We start from the raw sequence: 15,845 nt of genomic DNA on the forward strand, positions 1-15,845 counted from the left end.
CTGTTTTCTTTTACGGAGGGGATGTTTTACAGATGTAATGGGCTGAGAAACGACATTCCAAGCGGGGCCTAAGAACCTGCGCCTTGTCATGGGATAACAAAAAAATGTAACGAGCCACTAATTAACTAACATTCTCGTAGTCATTGTGTCCTCTTAAGTCACATACACTACCACTATATCCCAGCTTCTTTGGTGAGAAAACATGAGATCTAAAGAAATCAAAGCAAGTCCTAGCAAAGCCAGAAAAAACACTAACCATTTTGCACTTTTTCAGATAGAAGAGATAAGGCCTATACCAAATAACACCTACATTTGCTACCCCCCCCCCCCCCCCCCCCCACCCCCCAAAATGTACTCCCTCTGTCCCATAATGTATGACGTTTTTTGGCACTAGTGTAGTGTCAAAAAACGTTTTAGATTATGGGACGGAAGGAGTACCTGCTAGAGCTATCTATCGATCACTTACCTTTCATACTGAATTGCTAACGTGATTGAATAAGCCGCTAGTAGTAGACTAACCTAGAGTTAAAATAGCAAAACAATTTCTTCAGCCACTACAAGTCAATATCACCCCACAAATGCGAGATTTGACCAATTGCATGGTTGATACAAATGTGTACTAATAATCTACTCCCTCCGTTCCTAAATACTTGTTTTTCTAGGCATTTCAACAAGTGACTACATACGGAGCAAAATGAGTGAATCTACACTCTAAAATATGTCTACATACATCCGGATATAGTAGTCATTTGAAATGTCTAGAAAGACAAATATTTAGGAACTGAGGGAGTATTTGACAAGCATTCCTCAGCAATATTTCAAGTTTTTCTCGAAACAGGCTTTCGCCTCGCTTTATATATAAAATAAAACACACCAAAGTACACAGGCGAACAATACAATATGGTGAGGAGGCCCTCTTACAAAGCAAATCAAAAGACCTCACCAAGGCCCGACCAAAGACTCCTCAGCTCCATAACAACGCCCCCAAGAGTGATGTCATGAAGCATCGCCGCTGCCGAGTCCGAGCAAAGAGACAGAGGTTTTCACTTGGAACCTTGGAACTGGGACAAGACCCACGACAACGTATCCAATAAGCAAGCGGCACCCATGGGCACCGCCGGCGCCGGAAACGTGAATCTTTCGCTCAGAAACTCGTCTACACCACTAGGAGGAATCTTGGTCACAACCACAGCGAGGGCAAGCCCATCCACACAAGGCCTGGCATTCCCAGAGCAGAACATGGCCTCTGATACGTCTCAAACGTATCCATAATTTTTGATTGTTTCATGCTATTATATTATCAATTTTATGTACTTTTTATAGCAATTTATGTTATTTTTCTTGACTAATCTATTAATTTAGTGCCCAGTGTCAATTTATGTTTCCTGTTTGTATTTGGTTTCACAGGGAATCAATATTTAGGAAGGTCAAAACATGATGCAAATTATTGATGATTTTTTCTGGACAACGAAGGACCCTAGAAGCCTCGGGGGAGGACAAGACTTGCACCAGGGGGCCACACGGCCAGGTGGCGCGCCCTGGCCCTAGGGCGTGCCGCTTAAGCGTGTGGGGCCCATAGTTACTGCCATATCTCCGTTCCATCGCCATAAATCCCTATAAATACCGAAACCATCCGCCATATTTTTAGAAGAATTTTGTCGCCGCCGCAAGTTCCTATTTGATGAAGTTCCAATCTGGAGGACTGTTCCGGAGCTCTGCAGGAGGGGGATTCCATTGCCGGAGCCTTCTTCACCAACCTTGCTGATGGTGTCCCAGATAAGGGGGTGCTAATCAGGTCGGCTCCCCAACATGTGGGTCGGGCCAAGGACCCCCAAAACAACCAACCAATGGGCCACATTTGTCAGGCCCCAGGAGGAATCTTCCAAAGACTTGGCACATATTCCAAGGCACGAATGCAATCTTCGGCATGCTTATCTTCAGATGTAACTGACCATGTATAACCATAGGTACCCCGACTTCTATATAAGTAGAGGGGTGTAGACCGTAGAGGCCAACTCATTCATACTCGATCTCCAGGTAGATAAACCTATACTCCATCATCAATACAAACAAGCAGGACATATGGTTTTACCTCTTTGAGAGGGCCCAAACCTGGGTAAACATAGGTGCTCCGTTGTGTCTTGTTACCATCTAGTCAAGACTACCAGATCGGGACCTGTCGTGGTTTTGTCACGGGAGAAGGACTTAGGTTGGAGCCATCGCAACGTAGGTTAGCTTGAAGGGGTTGAACGGGACAAGGACACGGGGTTTACCCATGTTCGAACCCTCACAATGAGGTAAAAGCCTACTCCTGCTTTTGTTGACTATTGCTTGAATATTGATTACAAGGGAGCAGAATCGCTTGACCTAGCTATCGATCAATTGTTTCTTGAGTTAACCTGCCACAGGGTCTCGCCTTTATATACATAGGTCGAGCCCCCTGGCTTACAAGAGTCCAAGCCGGATCACACAACGTGACCAACTCGGTTTCGTTGACACCTGTAGAGCACATTTATAATCGCCCAGTTACGTTGTGACGTTTGGTAGCACACAAAGCGTTCCTCCGGTAAATGGGAGTTGCATAATCTCATAGTCATAGGAACATGTATAAGTCATGAATAAAGCAATAGCAACATACTAAACGATCGAGTGCTAAGCTAACGGAATGGGTCAAGTCAATCACATCATTCTCCTAATGATGTGATCCCGTTAATCAAATGACAACTCATGTCAATGGCTAGGAAACATAACCATCTTTGATCAACGAGCTAGTCAAGTAGAGGCATACTAGTGACACTCTGTTTGTCTATGTATTCACACAAGTATTATGTTTCCGGTTAATATAATTCTAGCATGAATAATAAACATTTATCATGATATAAGGAAATAAATAATAATTTTATTATTGCCTCTAGGGCATATTTCCTTCAACTGGTACACTGCGCCCGCTGGCGCCCGCCTGGCCTTGGTCGTCATGGGTCACGTCATATGAACCTCGCGAGGTGCACCTTGCATAGATATCTCCGTTCCTCGGGAGCCAGCCTGGTGAGGCCGGCCCCAGGGAGGCCCTGGATGCTGTCCGCCTCGTGAGGGTCTTGGATTGTTGCCGTTGACGCAGGGCCGTACCAGGCCGTCGATGGAGCCATGCCGTGGGCCGCAGGTAGGCAAGTCTGGGTACTCCCGTTCCCAGAATGCCAATAGTAGCCCCCGAGCCCAAGGCGCGCTTGTACTTGGCTTCGAGGCGAAGCCAAAGGGCAAATGCGGAGCACCGCGGGCCCTAATCGCCTGCGGCCTTGGTCGACGCATGGCGATTGATGGGACGTGGGCGCCTCCGCTTCCCCATGCTGCCTCGGCAACCGTCCGGCTTGATGAGACTTCACTTCATGCAGATAAAACCATCATTGTGCGGGATCATGGAGGCCGGCGGCTGGCCTCCCTCGGCTATAAATGAAGAGAGGGGCGGAGCCCCCTTGCTCATCTCCATCTTCTTGCTGCCTGCTTCTTGTTCCTCCTCTTTGCCTCGCCACCTTGCTGTAGTCCTTAAGGCACCGACGAGGAAGTTCTCCACCGTTGAGAAGGGGAAGGTCCCCCAAGGAGGGACCCGGCTCGCCGCCGCCCAAGAGAGGGCGAGGCTGCCCCCGTAAGCACGTCGCGACCCCTGCGGTGGCCTCTCGGGGGCGCGGGTGCACTCCTTCAGGGGTCGGCGCCGCCCTGGGCGGCCGTGGCGGTGCTCCTTCTCGTGGTGGAAGCCGCCAAGGGCGAGGCACCCCCTGTGATGAGGGGAGGTGCACCATGGTTGCCCGGCCTCCTCGGCTGCGCTTCCACTCAGCGAAGGTGCTCCCGGAGTTCGTCGTGTGGTCGGAGAGGCCGGCCGGCACCTGGCTCCATCTTCTGCGCTTCTTTGCCGGCGAGCTACCGGCCCTGGGGCCTGACGGCCTCTGGTTGCAGGCTGACGACTGCTGCAGTAAGGCCTCATGGGCCGCAGTCGAGGTCTCCGCCACGGGCAACGTGACACTGACCCGCGGCTGGAAGACGTTTGCTCGTGCATGTGGTCTGAGCGGGAGGTGCACCCTCCACTTCAAGTATGACGGCGTCGCGACCCTCTTCGTCGAGGGTGTTCGGGGAAGATGGAGGCCGCGTGGGGTACTGCCCCGAAGACGACGGCGGCGACGATGAGCTTGGCCTTGACGAAAGCAGTGGTGACGCTGAGGGTGAGCTTCTTGGCGACGACCATGGCTCATCTAGCAGCGGCGGCTCTTCCTCCGGCAGGAGCTCAAGCAGCGACGGTTATGACTAGCCGGCGGGCTCGCTTCGAGGGAGGTGTAACACCCATGATGCGGCTATATCTCCCACGTGTCAGAGCATGACTTAGAGGCATAACCGCATAGTAGGCATGTCGCAAGAGGGGTAATCTTTACACATCCCATGTACTGAATAAGAAAGGGATAAAGAGTTGGCTTACAATCGCCACTTCACAGAATATATAAATATAGCATTACATCATCCAGAATACAATCCAGGTCCGACTACGAAACCAAAATAAAAGAAGACCACCCCTAATGCTAGATCCCCGATCGCCCCGACTGGGCTCCACTACTGATCAACTGGAAAACGAAACAACACAACGAACACGATCTTCATCGAGCTCCCACTTGAGTTGGGTTGCGTCACCTGCACTGGCATCATCGGCACTTGCAACTGTTTTGGAAGTAATCTGTGAGTCACGGGGACTCAGCAATCTCACACCCTCGAGATCAACACTATTTAAGCTTATGGGTAGGAAAGGGGTAATGAGGTTGAGCTGCAGCAAGCACTAGCATATATGGTGGCTAAAATACGCAAATGAGAGCGAGAAGAGAAGCAAAGCAACGGTCGTGAAACTAGAAGTGATCAAGAAGTGATCCTGAAACTACTTACGTTCAAACATAACACCAAAACCGTGTTCACTTCCCGTACTCCGCCGAAAATAGACCATCACGGCTACACACGTGGTTGATGCATTTTAATTAAGATAAGTTTCAAGTTCTCTACAACCGGATATTAACAAATTCCCATCTGCCATTAACCGCGGGCACGGCTTTCAAAAGTTCAAAACCCTGCAGGGGTGTCCCAACTTAGCCCATCACAAGCTCTCACGGTCAATGAAGGATATTCCTTCCAGGAAGACCCGATCAGACTCGGAATCCCGGTTACAAGACATTTCGACAATGGTAAAACAAGACCAACAAAGCCGCCCGATATGCCGACAAATCCCGATAGGAGTCGCACGTATCTCGTTCTCAGGGCACACCGGATGAGCGCTTCGTACAACTAAAACCAAACCTCGAGTTGCCCCGAGGTGGCGCTGCAAAGGACTCTAGTTTGGACCAACACTCAGAGGAGCACTAGCCCGGGGGGTTAAAATAAAGATGACCCTTGAGTCTACAAAACCCAAGGGAAAAAGGCGTAGGTGGCAAATGGTAAAACCAAGGTTGGGCCTTGCTGGAGGAGTTTTATTCAAAGCGAACTGTCAAGGGGTTCCCATAACACCCAACCGCGTAAGGAACGCAAAATCAAGGAACATAACACCGGTATGACGAAAACTAGGGCGGCAAGAGTGGAACAAAACACCAGGCATAAGGCCGAGCCTTCCACCCTTTACCAAATATATAGATGCATTAAATTAAATAAGAGATATTGTGATATCCCAACAATAACCATGTTCCAACATGGAACAAACTCCATCTTCACCTACAACTAGCAACGCTATAAGAGGAGCTGAGCAAAGCGGTAACATAGCCAAACAACGGTTTGCTAGGACAAGGTGGGTTAGAGGCTTGACATGGCAATATGGGAGGCATGATATAGCAAGTGGTAGATATCGCGGTATAGAAAAAGAGCGAGCAACTAGCAAGCAAAGATAGAAGTGATTTCGAGGGTATGGTCATCTTGCCTGAGATCCCGCAAGGAAGAAGAACGGGTCCATGAAGAAGACAAACGGACGTAGTCGAACGGATCCTCACAAACGCGACGTTATCGGAACTAACCTGAAGAAGCAACACCAGAAAGAAGAAAAACAACATGGTAAACAACCATCATATAAACATGGCATGATGCATAACCAAGAATGACGCATGTCCGGTTTAATGAGGCATGGCATGGCAAAGTGAAACAAACAATACTAGAAATTAAGTGGAGTTCAATATGCAACGAGTTGCATATTGACGGAACACCACATCAATTATTTATCTCACTCTCGTTTATGTACCCAACAATGTTAAATGTTGATTAACATGGCAAGAGGTGAAGCAAATGAAAACTACCTATCTAGGCAAGTTTAAATGAGGCCGGAACAACAAACAACAAGTCCGGAAACTCCTCATGTGCATATTTTAGGTTTGGTACTGCTCTGCCCTAAACCATATTTTAGATTTTTTAAACATGCAAGAGGAGTGCACCATGTTAAACTAGGCATTTTTCTACCCCATTTATATATAAAGTTTGTTAGGTTTGGAGCTACAGTTATTTAGTTATGAATTAAAACATTTTAACATGGCATAGGAGCAAATTTAACCAAACAACATTTTAAACATGTCAAACATTCATGAAAGTTGCAAATTATTAATCTACACAAAATTCTAAGCATTTTTCATATTTAGATCATTTTGAACCGATGCACGGTTATTTAGTTATTCAATGCATGAAGCTGAGGTTTTTTTTGCAAATCTGTTTTACTGGATTAATTAGCAAATTCCCGGGCGCTGGAAAAAACATACACGGGCCGAAACTAGCTGGCCCAAAGGAAGGAAAAAGAAAGAGGCACTGGGGGGTTTGCCTCACCATGGGCCTTGGCCCGATTGAGGAAGAAGGGTCGGCCTAGGGAACGAAGAACGCTGCTGGGCCTCGGTCAACGCGATGCGGCCCTCGTGCGGGCACAGGCGTGCGCTCGCACGCACACGAGATGCGGAGATTGCGAAGGCGCAGGTTCAGAGCGGTGGCAGGCGACGGAGACGAGCGGTTCCAGGAGCGGGACATGGTTCTCTGGCGAGGTTCTTGGCGACGGCGGCGACAAGGGTCACCGGATCCGGCGGGGTTCCAGTCGGCAGGAGAGGCAGCGACGCTTGACACTCGATCTGGAGCAGGGAAGCAGAGGGGCCCAGGGGCGTCGCGACGCAAAGCGGGAACTTGGCTGACGGCGGGGTGGCTCGAGGCGGCTGATGAATGGGGATGGCCGGGGCTCGATGAGTGGGGGCCGGAGGCGGCAGCGGTGGTGGAGGCCCGGACGGGGGCGCCATGGACTCCACCTGCGAGAGAGAGAGACAGGCGGGGTGAGTGAGAGGAAGAAGAACCAGAGGAGGAAGGGAAGGAAGAGGTCACGCGACGGGGCCGGCCTGAGGTCGAGGTCGCCGGCTGGCAGGCTCGCCGGGCGGCGCGGTGACGAGGGGCGCGTGCTCCCTGAACTCAGGTGAGGTCGGGAAGAGGCGAGGCCTCGGGCGCACGAGGCTGTGGGTGCGGGACGCGGTGGCTTTGGTGCATTTGGATCGGGGCGAGGCACGGTGGAGGCTGGGTTGGTTCGGGAAGGAATGAGGGGATCCCGAGGAAACACAGCAGCGGCGGCGGAGGGAATCGGCGGATGGGACAGCTCTCCACAAATTAGGGCTGGACTGATACATATATAGCATGTGGGTTAGAGATTAGAGGCGACCTAGTCCCTCCGATCGGAATCTGAGGGTCGAGAAAAAAAATTAGGTAGGGAGTCTAAATAAGAAAACGGTGATGTAATGTAGATGTTTGGGAATGATCCGGACCCGTTGGTGACGACTGCCCGGGTCGGGTCCGGGACAGCTTTCGGACGCGCGCGCGAGGAGGGTCACGGGATGACGAGAGAGGTTAGGTAGGGCCTGACGGTGAGTGGTAGTGGGCTGTGCAGAAAGCCTAGGGCTGAGAGAAGAGAGAGACCCGGCGACTGTTTCCGGAGACCGAAAACGTCCGACGTCTTGACCGACTATATTGTCGCTATAGTTATCCATTGGGGCATCAAACGAACTCTGAATGAAATGAAACCTGGCAGGCGGTCTACTGACAACAAAACAACACCGCATGCCAACTTTCAACCCATCGCGAGAACATTTTCCGGCCACTTATAAAATAATATTTCGGACATGCCACAGGCACGTGCGAGTTTGGCTGGGTTCAGAACGGACAACGGAAAAAACGGGGAGACCGGGACAGATGCAAGTTTTGAAAACATGATGATGCAATGCACATGATGACATGGCAAGATGCAACACGCAAGCGAATGACAAGGCAACAACAACGAATAACTGGAAGACACCTGGCACAACGGTCTCGTGGCGTTACAATACTCCACCACTATGAAAGGATCTCGTCCCGAGATCTAGGATGGCACCGGAGGGAAAACGGAAGAGGAAGAGGAGAGGTAAAACTAATTGCTTCTTTGACAAATGACCGAAACCAAAGAACCTTTAGAGGTTAAACAATTTCGAGAAAAGAATACAAGGAAGGTGAACAAAGTCAAAAACACTCTGTTAGAAAAGAGGAACAAAGAACATTGCAAAAAACCTTGAGGTTAAATGCCAAGATAGATATTGGAACCACTCCGGTTAAAACAAGATAGAGAAGGAATAAGAATGATATAATTTGGACAATGCTCCGATTGAAAAGAGATGCACGACTTGATAAGATGAAAAGAACTTGAGGAGATGACACAACACTCCGATTAAATGGATAAGCACAGAAAAGAACACGATCCTCCAAATACAAGATGATGAGTGAAGAGAGCAATATCACTATGCCTCCGGAAGAAATAATAGACGATAGATCATTGGAATGACAGAATGGTGAAGAAAATGCCAACTTCTGCCACAAATGGGCTTGGAAAGCACCCTTCCAAGAAGGTTATAACGTAATTGTTGGAAAACTAACAACGAAACGAATAAACTTGTAGTGGGCTTATGGAAAACGTCTCAAAATTATGAGGTGAAATTCTGCCAGTAACGAAAACAATAGATTGGACTAAGGTCAACAAGGAGATGACAAACTTATTTCACCGGGAGGATGAAAGAAGAACTTGGGTCATTTATGAGCACCATAATTTGCAACAATCCTTAGGGAAAGCTTTCGGTGAAATATAACCCAAGATAATTCCAATGAAGAGATTGATGGGTTGAAAAGATCTCTTGAACGAAGAGAAAATGATGGATTTAAATATCTCATTGCTGACACTTGTGAATCGTGAAACACGAAGAGAAATTGTCAAGAATGACATAACACCATCCCAAAAGATAAGGTAGAAAGAATTTCACTTTGGAATGCAAGATGAAGAATACTTGAGCTCCTTTGAAAAGAATCTCGATGAATACTTCGAGAAGGAATTAAATCCTTTATGAACCATCATGTAGAGCCTCCATGAAGAACTCCGGTAAAAAAAGGATGATCAAACAGAAGGAAAGAGAGGTTGAAAACACAAGGTGAAGCCTTGCAATGATTGGATGAAGCTTTGCGACAAGATAAAGTGGAAACTTGGAACTCCGGAAGAAAAGATAAAGCATCTCGAACTGAGAACGTGATATGATGAACCACTCCGAAAATAAGAAATTAGAGCACTTGTATGAAACAATAATAAGAATTACGTTATGCGCATCCTTCACCAATTTAGATTGATGGTAAGCAACGGATTTGGCAAACTACTTATTCTCGTAGAAAAGACTAAGGTAGATATAGCGCCAACTTGGGAAGGTCTTCAACGAACCACCGGTAGGATTGGAAAGAACGAATGAATTGATATGATAACCAAGGAAGAGAGATCTTGAACGAACCACCGTAAGAATTGAAAAACGAACAAAGTAAAGGGATGAATCACCGGTAAGAATTTGAAAATGAACAAAGATAATTGAGGAAATTTAGATACAAGAGAATGAAGAGATCACGAGCTGATTAGATAATACTTGAATGATGCAGCAGTAAGATTTGGAGAACAAGAGCTGAAAGCTGGAATGGATAATTATGAGATGATGGGCTCCAGAGAATCAAACTAAAAAGACTCCTGAATTGCTCCAGATGGGTGAAAAGAATTCTCACAATCGAAAATAATTATGAGAGGGTGGCAACAAGCTAGAACCACGCTTCTTCAAGAGAACGAAGCAAGATTTAAGAGAAAATCTTCTTCGGTCTTCAAATGTTGAGGATGATGACGAGAACCACCACTAAGAATTGTTTAGACACTCCGGGAGAATCAAAAGCGAAGAGGTTGAGCCAACGATGAAAGAATTTGAAAGATCTTGGAGGAAGACATATGACTGATAACAATTCATTCTTACATCAAACTTAGAAATGAATTTGAGAATAACTTCGGGAAAATTAGAAGAGTCAGGTAAGATCCTGGGAAAAGACTTGGGTTAGGGACCACTCAAAAGAAACACCATTGAAAGATTTGAAAGAGAGATTGCGCCGGTTGAATTAAATGGCTTGAATGAGATAACAATCTCGAAAAAGGCTTGAACGAATACAGAGTGGAAGCACGAATCTTCGAGATATCTTTAGCACTCTAGAACAAATGAATAGCGAGGAGTGGATGATTAAGAGGTGCACCGGCATGAGAAAGCATTTGAAACGAGGAAAAGGGATATGATCAACACCAAAAGCTTGATTTGAACCCACTGGACAAGAAAATGAGTGAAGAGTGACGAACTTGAAGCTCCGTTAGTATCTTCTTGAGAATCACCGGATAAGAACATTGACGGAAAGGAATGGAGAGACTTCCCATCAGTAAAAGGATACTTGAATAAGAACTTTGAGTCCTTGAAGAAAAAGGGTGGGTGGGCGGGAAAACAAAGGCAACTTGGAGACGTATGAAACAAACACCATTGAGAGAACTTAGAATTGATCTTGCCGATGTTGAAAATGATCGGATCCACTTGAAGAGAAACACGCCGGTTGAAAAGGATTGACATGAAAATCTCGATGATCAAGAAGGATTAGCATCCACATAGAAATATGAGAACACCACTTAGACAAACATATGATAGATCCCATATCGTATCATGTGTCTGTTGGAAAGATATTCTAGGATATACTTGAATTCCCACTTATAGACTCCCGAAACTATCTGGTTATGCAATCAGGTGTTGGGGATACAGGGGAAGCATAATATCTCACTCAAAACTAGCAAATCCTACATCTAGCTGTATCCATCCTTCAAAGCATAACCAAGAAACCTTCGAAAATCGTTTACCTCAACCTTCGAAAAGCATCCGTTATACGAGTTATGGCAATACTCCCGAACTCCCGCCCCAGTACTGGGTGGCGTCAAGGATATCTCACCGACAACTGCATAAAAGAGATTTTCGATGTCGGCGAACTCAGGTATTCCAGAACTGCAGCGATAAAATTGTGACGACAACACCTCGGAGCTCAACTCCCCGGGACACTGCCACAACCCCTAAATGTCAGGAGGCACCAAGAACAATGTTCTCGTCACAAAACCATCGGAACGATTCCAAGATACCCGCGTGATCCTAAATTTTTATAGTGAAATTTGAGAAGAGAAGAGTAAAAACTATACGCCAGGAGGCCTCACCACAGCGACGAAGGGACTAAGGAGTAAAAAGAATCCTACTCTCTGATATATATAATCCTATAAGACTCAAAACATTTTTCTAGACTCAACAACGTCAGCGATTCGATCAAGCAGGGGGCTCCTAAGTCAGGGAAGGCTCTGATTACCAATTTGTAACACCCACGATGCAGCTATATCTCCCATGTGTCGGAGCACGACTTAGAGGCATAACCGCATAGTAGGCATGTCGAAAGAGGGGTAATCTTTACACATCCCATGTACTGAATAAGAAAGGGATAAAGAGTAGGCTTAAAGTCGCCACTTCACACAATACATAAATATAGCATTACATCATTCAGAATACAATCAAGGTCCGACTACGGAACCAAAATAAAAGAAGACCACCCCTAATGCTAGATCTCCAATCGCCCCGACTGGGCTCCACTACTGATCAACTGGAAACGAAACAACACAACGAATATGATCTTCATCGAGCTCCCACTCGAGCTGGGTTGCGTCACCTGCACTGGCATCATCGGCACCCGCAACTATTTTGGAAGTAATCCGTGAGTCACGGGGACTCAGCAATCTCACACCCTCGAGATCAACACTATTTAAAGCTTATGGGTAGGAAAGGGGTAATGAGGTGGAGCTGCAGCCAGCACTAGCATATATGGTGGCTAAAATACACAAATGAGAGCGAGAAGAGAAGCAAAGCAACGGTTGTGAAACTAGAAGTGATCAAGAAGTGATCCTGAAACTACTTACGTTCAAACATAACACCAAAACCGTGTTCACTTCCCGGACTCCGCCGGAAAGAGACCATCACGACTACACACGCGGTTGATGCATTTTAATTAAGATAAGTTTCAAGTTCTCTACAACCGGATATTAACAAATTCCCATCTGCCCATAACCGCGGGCACGACTTTCGAAAGTTCAAAACCCTGCAGGGGTGTCCCAACTTAGCCCATCACAAGCTCTCACGGTCAATGAAGGATATTCCTTCTCCCAGGAAGACCCGATCAGACTCGGAATCCCGGTTACAAGACATTTTGACAATGGTAAAACAAGACCAGCAAAGCCGCCCGATGTGCCGACAAATCCCGATAGGAGTCTCACGTATCTCGTTCTCAGGGCACACCGGATGAGCGCTCCGTACAACTAAAACCAAACCTTGAGTTGCCCCGAGCTGGCGCTGCAAAGGACTCTAGTTTGGAACAACACTCAGAGGAGCACTGGCCCGGGGGGGGGGGGTTAAATAAAGATGACCCTTGAGTCTGCAGAACCCAAGGGAAAAAGGCTTAGGTGGCAAATGGTAAAACCAAGGTTGGGCCTTACTGGAGGAGTTTTATTCAAAGCGAACTGTCAAGGGGTTCCCATAGCACCCAACCGCATAAGGAACGCAAAATCAAGGAACATAACACCGGTATGACGGAAACTAGGGTGGCAAGAGTGGAACAAAACACCAGGCATAAGGCCGAGCCTTCCACCCTTTACCAAGTATGTAGATGCATTAAATTAAATAAGAGATATTGTGATATCCCAACAATAACCATGTTCCAACATGGAACAAGCTCCATCTTCACCTACAACTAGCAACGCTATAAGAGGAGCTGAGCAAAGCGGTAACATAGCCAAACAACGGTTTGCTAGGACAAGGTGGGTTAGAGGCTTGACATGGCAATATGGGAGGCATGACATAGCAAGTGGTAGGTATCGTGGCATAGCAAAAGAGCGAGCAACTAGCAAGCAAAGATAGAAGTGATTTCGAGGGTATGGTCATCTTGCCTGAGATCCCGCAAGGAAGAAGAACGAGTCCATGAAGAAGACATACGGACGTAGTCGAACGGATCCTCACAAACGCGACATTATCAGAACTAACCCGAAGAAGCAACACCGGAAATAAGCAAAACAACATGGTAAACAACCATCACATAAATATGGCATGATGCACAACCAAGAATGATGCATGTCCAGTTTAATGAGGCCTAGCATGGCAAAGTGCAACAAACAATACTACAAATTAAGTGGAGTTCAATATGCAATGAGTTGCATATTGACGAATGTAACACCCACGATGCGGCTATATCTCCCACGTGTCGGAGCACGACTTAGAGGCATAACCGCATAGTAGGCATGTCACAAGAGGGGTAATCTTTACACATCCCATGTACTGAATAAGAAAGGGATAAAGAGTTGGCTTACAATCGCCACTTCACACAATACATAAATATAGCATTACATCATCCAGAATACAATCAAGGTCCGACTACGAAACCAAAATAAAAGAAGACAACCCGTAATGCTAGATCCCCGATCGCCCCGACTGGGCTCCACTACTGATCAACTGGAAAACGAAACAACACAACGAACACGATCTTCATCGAGCTCCTCCTTGAGCTCGGTTACGTCACCTACACGGTTATCATCGGCACCTGCAACTGTTTGGAAGTATCTGTGAGTCACGGGGACCCAGCAATCTCACACCTGCGAGATCAAGACTATTTAAGCTTATGGGTAGGAAAGGGGTAATGAGGTGGAGCTGCAGCAAGCACTAGCATATATGGTGGCTAACTTATGCAAAAATGAGAGCGAGAAGAGAAGCAAAGCACGGTCGTGAACTAGAAATGATCAAGAAGTGATCCTAAAACTGCTTACGTTCAAGCATAACACAAGAACCGTGTTCACTTCCCGGACTCCGCCTAGAAGAGACCATCACGGCTACACACGCGGTTGATGCATTTTAATTAAGTTAAGTTTCAAGTTCTCTACAACCGGATATTAACAAATTCCCATCTGCCCATAACCGCGGGCACGACTTTTGAAAGTTCAAAACCCTGCAGGGGTGTCCCAACTTAGCCCATCACAAGCTCTCACGGTCAACCAAGGATATTCCTTCTCCCAGGAAGACCCGATTAGGCTCGGAATCCCGATTACAAGACTTTTCGACAATGGTAACACAATACAAGCAAGACCGCCCGATGCGCCGACATCCCTATAGGAGCTGCATATATCTCGTTCTCAGGGCAACACCAGATGAGCGCTCCGTACAACTAAAACCAGCACTCAATTTTCCCCGAGGTGGCGCTGCAAAGGACTCTAGTTTGGACCAACACTTAGACAAGCACTGGCCGGGGGGGGGGGGGCTAAAATAAAGATGACCCTCGGGAGCGCGACTCCCAAGGGAAAAGGTAGGTCGTGGTGAGGCAAATGGTAAAACCAAGGTTGGGCCTTGCTGGAGGAGTTTTATTCAAAGCGAATTGTCAAGGGGTCCCCATAACACCCAACCGTGTAAGGAACGCAAATCAAGGAACATAACACCGGTATGACAGAAACTAGGGCGGCAAGAGTGGAACAAAACACCAGGCATAAGGCTGAGCCTTCCACCCTTTACCAAGTATATAGATGCATTGAATTAAATAAGAGATATTGTGATATCCCAACATATCCATGTTCCAAACATGGAACAAACTTCATCTTCACCTGCAACTAGCAACGCTATAAGAGGGGTTGAGCAAGTGGTAACATAGCCAAACAACGGTTTGCTAGGAAAGGTGGGTTAGACGCTTGACATGGCAATATGGGAGGCATGATAAAGCAAGTGGTAGGTATCGCGGCATAGCAATAGAGCGAGCAACTAGCAAGCAAAGATAGAAGTGATTTCGAGGGTATGGTCATCTTGCCTGAGATCCCGCAAGGAAGAAGAACGAGTCCATGAAGAAGACAAACAGACATAGATGAACGGATCCTCACAACTCCGGAACGAAACCGAAGCTAATGCGAGAAGTAACCCGGAAAGAAGCAAACAACATAGTAAATAACCACCACATAAACATGGCATGATGCACAACCAAGTATGATGCATGTCCGGTTTAATGAGGCATGGCATGGCAAAATGCACAAACAACCCTACAAATTAAGTGGAGCTCAACATGCAACTCCGTTGCATATTGACGAAACACCACATTCAAGTTATTTAGTTCGATCTCGTTTATGTACCCAACAATATTAAATGTTGATTAACATGGCAAGAGGTGAAGCAAAAGAAAACTACCTATCTAGGCAAGTTTAAATGAGGCCGGAACAACAAAACAACAAGTCCGGAAACTCCTCATGTGCATATATTAGATTTGGTACTATTCTGCCCTAAATATAATTTTAGAGTTGTTGAACACGCAAAGTAAGGTCACCATGTTGAACTAGGCATTTTTCTACCCCATATACATATAAAGTTTATTTTAAAATGGAGCTACGGTTAATTAGTTATGAAATAAAGCATTTTAAC

At 46.6% G+C, this 15,845-nt stretch overlaps 1 pseudogene; it reads left to right on the forward strand.

Moving 5' to 3' along the window:
• The first annotated feature begins 3,792 nt into the window (after nt 1-3,792).
• Nucleotides 3,793-15,845, forward strand: part of LOC125535918 (uncharacterized) — a 47,932-nt pseudogene continuing 35,879 nt past the window's right edge.

The sequence above is a fragment of the Triticum urartu genome, chromosome 2A (assembly GCF_056163025.1).
Source record: "Triticum urartu cultivar PI428250 chromosome 2A, HENAU_Tu73, whole genome shotgun sequence".
Lineage (NCBI taxonomy): Eukaryota > Viridiplantae > Streptophyta > Magnoliopsida > Poales > Poaceae > Triticum > Triticum urartu.